Raw genomic sequence first — 7,117 nt, 5'->3', positions numbered from 1 at the left:
TTATATCGTTTAGACTTAGGCTATTTCCCGCCGGTCAATGCGAAGAACTCGCAGCACCGGAAGTTTAAGCTTAGTATACCCTCTGGCGGAACCTGAATGTTACGCTCGCGCCCGTTTATTCTTTCATAGGATTAAGAGAGTTATGGCCGAATATCAAAACCAAAGACCTTTTAAGGACTTCGCCCAACCATCTAACGAAGAACCTAGTTCTAGTATAGTAAACCCAACCATCCCAGCTAATAATTTTGAACTTAAACCATCCCTGTTGCAACTAGTGCAACAGAGACAATTCGCAGGTCTCGCTACTGAGAACCTAAACCAACATTTAAAAATATTTCTTCAATTAGCAGACACTTTTAAAATCAATGGAGCTTCTCCTGAGGCAATACGTTTACGATTATTTCCTTTTTCCCTCAGAGATAAAGCCCTATCATGGTTAGATTCCCTTCCATCCAATTCCATTACGACTTGGGATAACCTTAGAAGAGTTTTTCTTGCTAGATATTTTCCCCCAAGTAAAACCGCCGTTCTTCGAAACCATATAACTAGATTTACCCAAAACCAAGGAGAATCGTTGTTCGAAGCTTGGGAGAGATATAAAGAGTTGTTACGAGCATGCCCACATCATGGTTTAGAAAATTGGTTAATCATTCAAACCTTTTATAATGGACTTCATTATAACACCAAGATGACCATCGGCGCTGCCGCAGGCGGTGCGCCGATGAACAAACCTTATCCTGAAGCTAGTGCCCTCATCGAAGATATGGCTCAAAACCATCAATCATGGGGAGTCGAACGAGCGACAGTTGAGAAGAAGGAAGCCCAATGAGGAGTGCATGAACTAAGCTCTATAGACATGATGCAAGCTAAAATGGACGCATTAGCCCTCAAAGTCGAGCATATGTGCATAAACCCGAATACTGTAGCCGCAGTTTCGTCGGATTGTGAGATATATGGAACCAAAGGACACCAATCTGCAGAATGCAGTCTATTAAACGAAACCCACTCTGAGCAAGTGAACTACACCCAAGGGAACCCATATTCGAATACCTATAACCCTGGATGGAGGAATCACCCGAACTTCTCCTATAAAAACAATAACCCTATTCAAAATAATGCACCTCCGAGACCTAGTTATCAAGCCCCTAGATCAAATCAACCTATGCAACCTGTACCATCAAAGTCGAGCCTTGAGAAAATTATGGAAAATTTTATCACCGCTCAAACCCAACAAAACAAGGAGTTCATGAACCAAAACATTCATGTTAACGAATTGATTACTCAGTTAGGAACCAAGGTTGACCAAATAGTTACTCATACCAAGATGCTTGAAACCCAGATCTCTCGGGTAGCTTTAAACCAAGCCCCTCACACTACACCTGGAGGACAATTCCCTGGACAACCTCAACAAAATCCGAGAGGACAAGCCAATGCCATTACCCTACAAAGTGGGAACGCTTATGATGAGCCACCAAACCCTAGATTGAGTGAACCTGAAATTTCTAAGGAATGTACCAAATCCACGAACGAAGTAAAGGAACCAGAGGAATCTGAAAACCAGGAAGGTCTTGAAAAAGGAGAAGAACCTAAAGATAAAACTTACATACCACCCCCGCCATATAAACCACCTATACCATATCCACAAAGACTCAAACAAACCCAGATCAATAAACAGTATCAAAAATTTATTAAAGTTATAGAAAAACTTCATGTAGAAATCCCTTTCACAGAAGCCATCACCCAAATACCTTCTTATGCAAAGTTTCTCAAAGACATCCTTACCAACAAACGTAGACTTGACGATCCGAAGCCTTTGGAATGTAATGCTATTTCCGAGGACAAATTAGCAAAGAAAGATAAAGATCTTGGAAATTTCTCCATTCCTTGCCTTTTGGGTAATCATGTCATCGAAAAAGCTTTTCTAGACTTAGGAGCTAGTGTGAGCCTAATGCCTTTAGCAGTTTGTGAGAGGTTAAACTTAGGAGAATTACAACCCACTAAGATGTCACTTCAGTTAGCCCATAGATCTGTTAAATATCCGATAGGCATTTTAGAAGATGTTCCTGTTAGGATAGGTCAGTTATTTATCCCTACCGATTTTGTTGTCATGGACATCAAAGAGGACAATGATATACCAATCCTTCTAGGTAGACCGTTCTTATCGACTGCAGAAGCCATCATAGATGTCAAGAAAGGAAAGTTGACATTTGAAGTAGGTGACGAGAAAATAGAATTTATACTTTCGAAATTTCTTATGGCACCTGTGATGGGAGACTCGTGTTATGCCTTAGATATCATTGATGAATGTGTTAGAGAATTAGAACAAAAAGAAATTATAAAAACAATTAAGCTACCATCAACTCTCGTAAGGGAATATGATGACTTTAAGAAACCCTACATCTATGATAACCTTTATGAATGTTTATCCCTTACTCCAGATCCCATACCATGCCCTAAGAAACCAACCTTAGAACTTAAGGAACTGCCTAAGAACCTGAGATATGAGTTCCTCGATGAAAAGATGAACCGTTCAGTTATAGTCAGTGCTACCTTGAGCCAAGAGGAAACGAACCAACTTTTAGATGTTTTACGAAGATATCCCTCAGCCTTAGGATTTAATATCTCTGACCTGAAAGGTATAAGCCCGTCCGTATGCATGCATCGGATTTCGCTCGAAGAAGATTCAAAACCCTCCAGGGAACATCAGAGAAGAATAAACCCTATAATGAGTGATGTTGTTAAAAAGGAAGTTCTTAAGTTACTTGAGGCAGGTATCATCTTCCAGATCTCTGATAGTAAGTGGGTGAGCCATGTGCATGTAGTACCTAAAAAGGGAGGCATCACAGTTGTGCAAAACGATAAAGGCGAACATGTAGCAAAACGTTTAGAAGGAGGATGGCGGATGTGTATAGATTATAGAAAATTAAATAAAGCAACTAGGAAGGATCATTTCCCTTTACCATTTATAGACCAAATGTTGGAGCGTCTAGCCAGACACTCTTACTTCTGTTATCTAGATGGATACTCTGGATTCTTCCAAATACCTATCCACCCCGAAGATCAAGAAAAAACTACCTTTACAGGCCCTTATGGAACTTTTGCCTACAGACGAATGTCGTTTGGCCTCTGTAATGCCCCAACTACTTTCCAACGCTACATGATGTCAATCTTTGCAGATTACCTAGATGGTATCATGGAAGTGTTTATGGATAATTTCTCGGTTTGCGGATTTGATTTCCCCAATTGCCTTGCTAACCTTGAGAAAATCCTAGAGAGGTGCGTGGAGATGAACCTCGTGCTAAATTGGGAAAAATGTCATTTCATGGTAACCGAAGGAATAGTTTTAGGACATATAGTTTCCGAAAAAGGTATAGAGGTAGATAATGCTAAAATAGAAGTTATAAAAAACCTAAAACCCCCAAAAACCATCAGAGAAGTCCGAAGCTTTCTTGGACACGCTGGATTCTACCGGCGTTTTATTAAGGACTTCTCCAAAATAACCAAACCTTTAACTGGACTTTTAATGAAAGATGCCGAATTCATTTTCGATGAAAAATGTAATGACGCATTTAATCTTTTAAAGCAAGCGTTAGTATCAGCACCCATAATGAAACCACCTGATTGGTCGGAACCTTTTGAGATAATGTGCGATGCTAGTGATTATGCAGTTGGAGGCGTTCTAGGAAAAAGGAAAGATAAAAAATTACATGCCATTTATTATGCCGGTAGAACCCTAGATGCTGCCCAACTTAACTACGCAACAACTGAAAAAGAATTACTCGCTGTAGTTTTCGCTATAGACAAATTTAGATCTTATCTAGTAGGAGGAAAAATTATAGTTTACACCGACCATGCTGCCATTCATTACCTATTAAGTAAAAAAGATGCCAAGCCCAGGTTACTCCGATGGATTCTATTACTACAAGAGTTTGATTTAGACATAAGAGATAAAAAAGGCACTGAAAATGTAGTAGCCGATCACCTTTCTAGGCTAGAACATCTAAAACCTGAATTAGTACCCATAAATGATGATTTCTCCTATGATAGACTGATAGCTAGAGTAGAAACCATTGAAGATAATAACCTAGATCCTTATGAGCACCCCCAAAATTCCTTAGCAATAAGTAACGTACCCTGGTATGCAGACTTCGTTAATTACCTAGCTGCTGATATAGTACCCCCTGATCTTGACTACCACTGCAAAAAGAAATTCTTCCACGATGTGAGAAACTTCTATTGGGACGAACCGCTCCTTTTCAAAAGGGGTAAAGATGGCATTTTTCACCGTTGCATTCTAGAAGAAGAGGTAAATAGTATTATCAAGCATTGTCATTCTGCACCTTATGATGGACATGCGAGCACCTCTAAGACATACGCCAAGATTCTTCAAGCTGGCCTATTCTGGCCTACCATGTGGCGAGATGTCTATGCTTGCATTGTCAAGTGTGATAGATGCCAACGCATTGGAAACATTTCAAGGCGTGATGAAATGCCTATAAGAAACATTCAGGAAGTAGAACTCTTTGACGTATGGGGTATAGATTTCATGGGACCTTTCCCACCATCCTTAGGAAACAGGTATATCTTAGTAGCTATAGACTATGTGTCTAAGTGGATTGAAGCTATAGCAGCACCCACAAACGACACTAGGGTAGTGATTAAACTATTTAAAAACTATATATTCCCTAGATTTGGAACACCACGTTTAGTCATAAGCGATGGAGGATCACACTTTATATCGAGAATATTTGACAAACTTTTAAGAAAATATGGAGTTAGGCATAGAGTAGCAACACCATACCATCCACAAACTAGTGGCCAAGTAGAAGTATCTAATAGGGAGATAAAATAAATCCTAGAGAAAACTATTTCTATTTCTAGGAGAGACTGGTCTCAGAAGCTTCAAGAAGCATTATGGGCCTATAGAACCGCTTTCAAAACCCCTATAGGAACTACTCCTTACCAACTAGTTTATGGAAAATCCTGTCACTTACCGTTCGAATTAGAGCATAAAGCCTATTGGGCCATTAAAACTTTGAATTTAGACTACCTAGCCGCTGGAGAAAAGCGTACCATAGACATTCATAAATTAGAAGAACTTAGGCAATCGGCCTACGAGAATGCAAAAATATATAAAGAGAGGACAAAAGCCTATCACGACAAAAGAATAGTAAAGAAAAACTTCAATATAGGCGATCATGTTCTCCTTTTCAACTCTAGGTTACGACTCTTCCCTGGAAAGCTACGTTCAAGATGGACTGGTCCTTTCGAAGTATCCAAGATTCTGAGATCCGGAGCCGTAGAAATCAAGAACGAAACATGTAGTCCATTCGTTGTAAATGGACAAAGACTGAAGCTCTACGAAGGAGGAGACATTCCAGCATACTACTCAAGCCACACCCTGATTGATCCACCAATTCCTACTACTACAGGTGTATAAATTCTAATCGTCAAGCTAATGACGTTAAACAAGCGTTGCGTGGGAGGCAACCCATGGTTTTTCTTTCATTTTACTTTTTCGCATTTATTTATTTTTATTTTTATTTTATTTTATCATATTTTGCATCGAGACTAAAATTTGAATGGTTTGCATTTTCAGGATCACTTTCTTAACTTTTACAGGATGCAGGATTTCGATGACATGCACGTGGCCTATAGAGATAATGCTCAGAGAGAGCGCTACATCGCTCTGTATCAGCACCCTATGGCACCCACACGTTATCCTGATCAGCACTGTATGGAGGCACTGGGTATCGAGTCGAGTATCCGATTCCACCAGCTTCACTGGGACGAGTTTGCTGATGACTTGAGTAACACCTACAGGAACCTGACACTGGAGTTCCTGAGTTCATTCGACTATGACCCATACTCTGGACCAGATGGGTATGCTTCTTTCAGGCTCTTTGGAGTTGAGTACTCCTTGAGCCAGAAAGAGTTCGGCGACTTATTGGGTTTCCAGACCACTCCTGATGCTAACCCAGAGACACCTATGGGATATTTTCTGGGTAAGGAGGTGGAGAAGTTTTGGAGAGATATATCGGGTGGCAGAAGCCAGGATCCATCTACACAGTTGTCTCATGTTATACATAACCCTTCCTTCAGATACTTTCAGATGATATTAGCATATTCCTTCCTGGGAAGACCGGATGCAGAGACACTACTGAGTGAAGAGGAGATCTTCCTATTATTTTGTGCATCCCAGTCTCGCCTAGTAGCATGTGGGAACTTTTTATTATACAGTCTCAACGGTATCTCCAGATCTACCGAAGGAGTCATCCATGTCGGCGGAATCATCACGCAGATTGTTGTCGCTTTAGGTCTGTCTCACAAGCTGTTACATCTTCGGACCTACTGTGGGTACACTACCATGGACATCGACTTCTGTTTGACCAGAGGGTTGATGAGGAAAGCCTCTTTCCACCCATGTCAGTTCCGATTGCTAGTCGACAGCGAGGCTATCCACTATTTCACACTGCCAGATCCTATGATGACCAGTGTGCATGATCCAGCGAATTGGAGTTATGCTCTGGAGGGCCAGGGAGAGACCGTTGAGGAGCCGAGATCACCACCCGTTGCTGAATACACGCCTATACCACCATCTCCCAGAATCACTGTTTTCTCTAATAATCTTTCATTGCAGACCCCCGACATCCGCATTCAGATTGCTGAGTGTCGTAGAGAGATCGCATAGCTTAGACATGAGGTGGTTGTCCTCACTTAACAGATAGGAGTGTCTGATCTCACCCATGCTACTGAAGCCAACTGTCTATATCAGGAGATCGCAGAGCTCAGGCAGGAAGTAGCCACGCTCAGTGGATCCACTCAAGAAGATGACATCCCCACTATATGATCTCACCATTACATCTTATTTTATCTTTCTTTTATTTTATTTTTCTCGTATTTACATAACCCATCTTATATTATCGCATTTGGAATATTATATAAACTACATCTATACATCGATGTTTCTACTTTTATCTATATATGTCTTATGTTTGTTTTATTTGCATTTTTTATTTTAGTTGTTTATTTATTTATTAGTCTCATATTTAATTTTTGTTTCATTTTTATTTTATTTTTTACTTCTACAAAAATTACGCAAGCCAATGATGCTAGG

General features: G+C 40.3%; 1 non-coding gene across 1 annotated transcript; it reads right to left on the bottom strand.

Moving 5' to 3' along the window:
• Positions 1-526: 526 nt before the first annotated feature.
• On the bottom strand, positions 527-633 carry LOC127077884 (small nucleolar RNA R71). The gene has a single exon (XR_007787650.1). It is a non-coding gene; the product is annotated as a small nucleolar RNA R71 (small nucleolar RNA).
• Between the last annotated feature and the right edge of the window lie 6,484 nt (positions 634-7,117).

The sequence above is a fragment of the Lathyrus oleraceus genome, chromosome 4, assembly GCF_024323335.1.
Source record: "Lathyrus oleraceus cultivar Zhongwan6 chromosome 4, CAAS_Psat_ZW6_1.0, whole genome shotgun sequence".
Taxonomy (NCBI): Eukaryota; Viridiplantae; Streptophyta; class Magnoliopsida; order Fabales; family Fabaceae; genus Lathyrus; species Lathyrus oleraceus.
The sequence above is the reverse complement of the archived record's forward strand: the minus strand, read 5'-3'. Positions and strand labels throughout refer to the sequence as shown.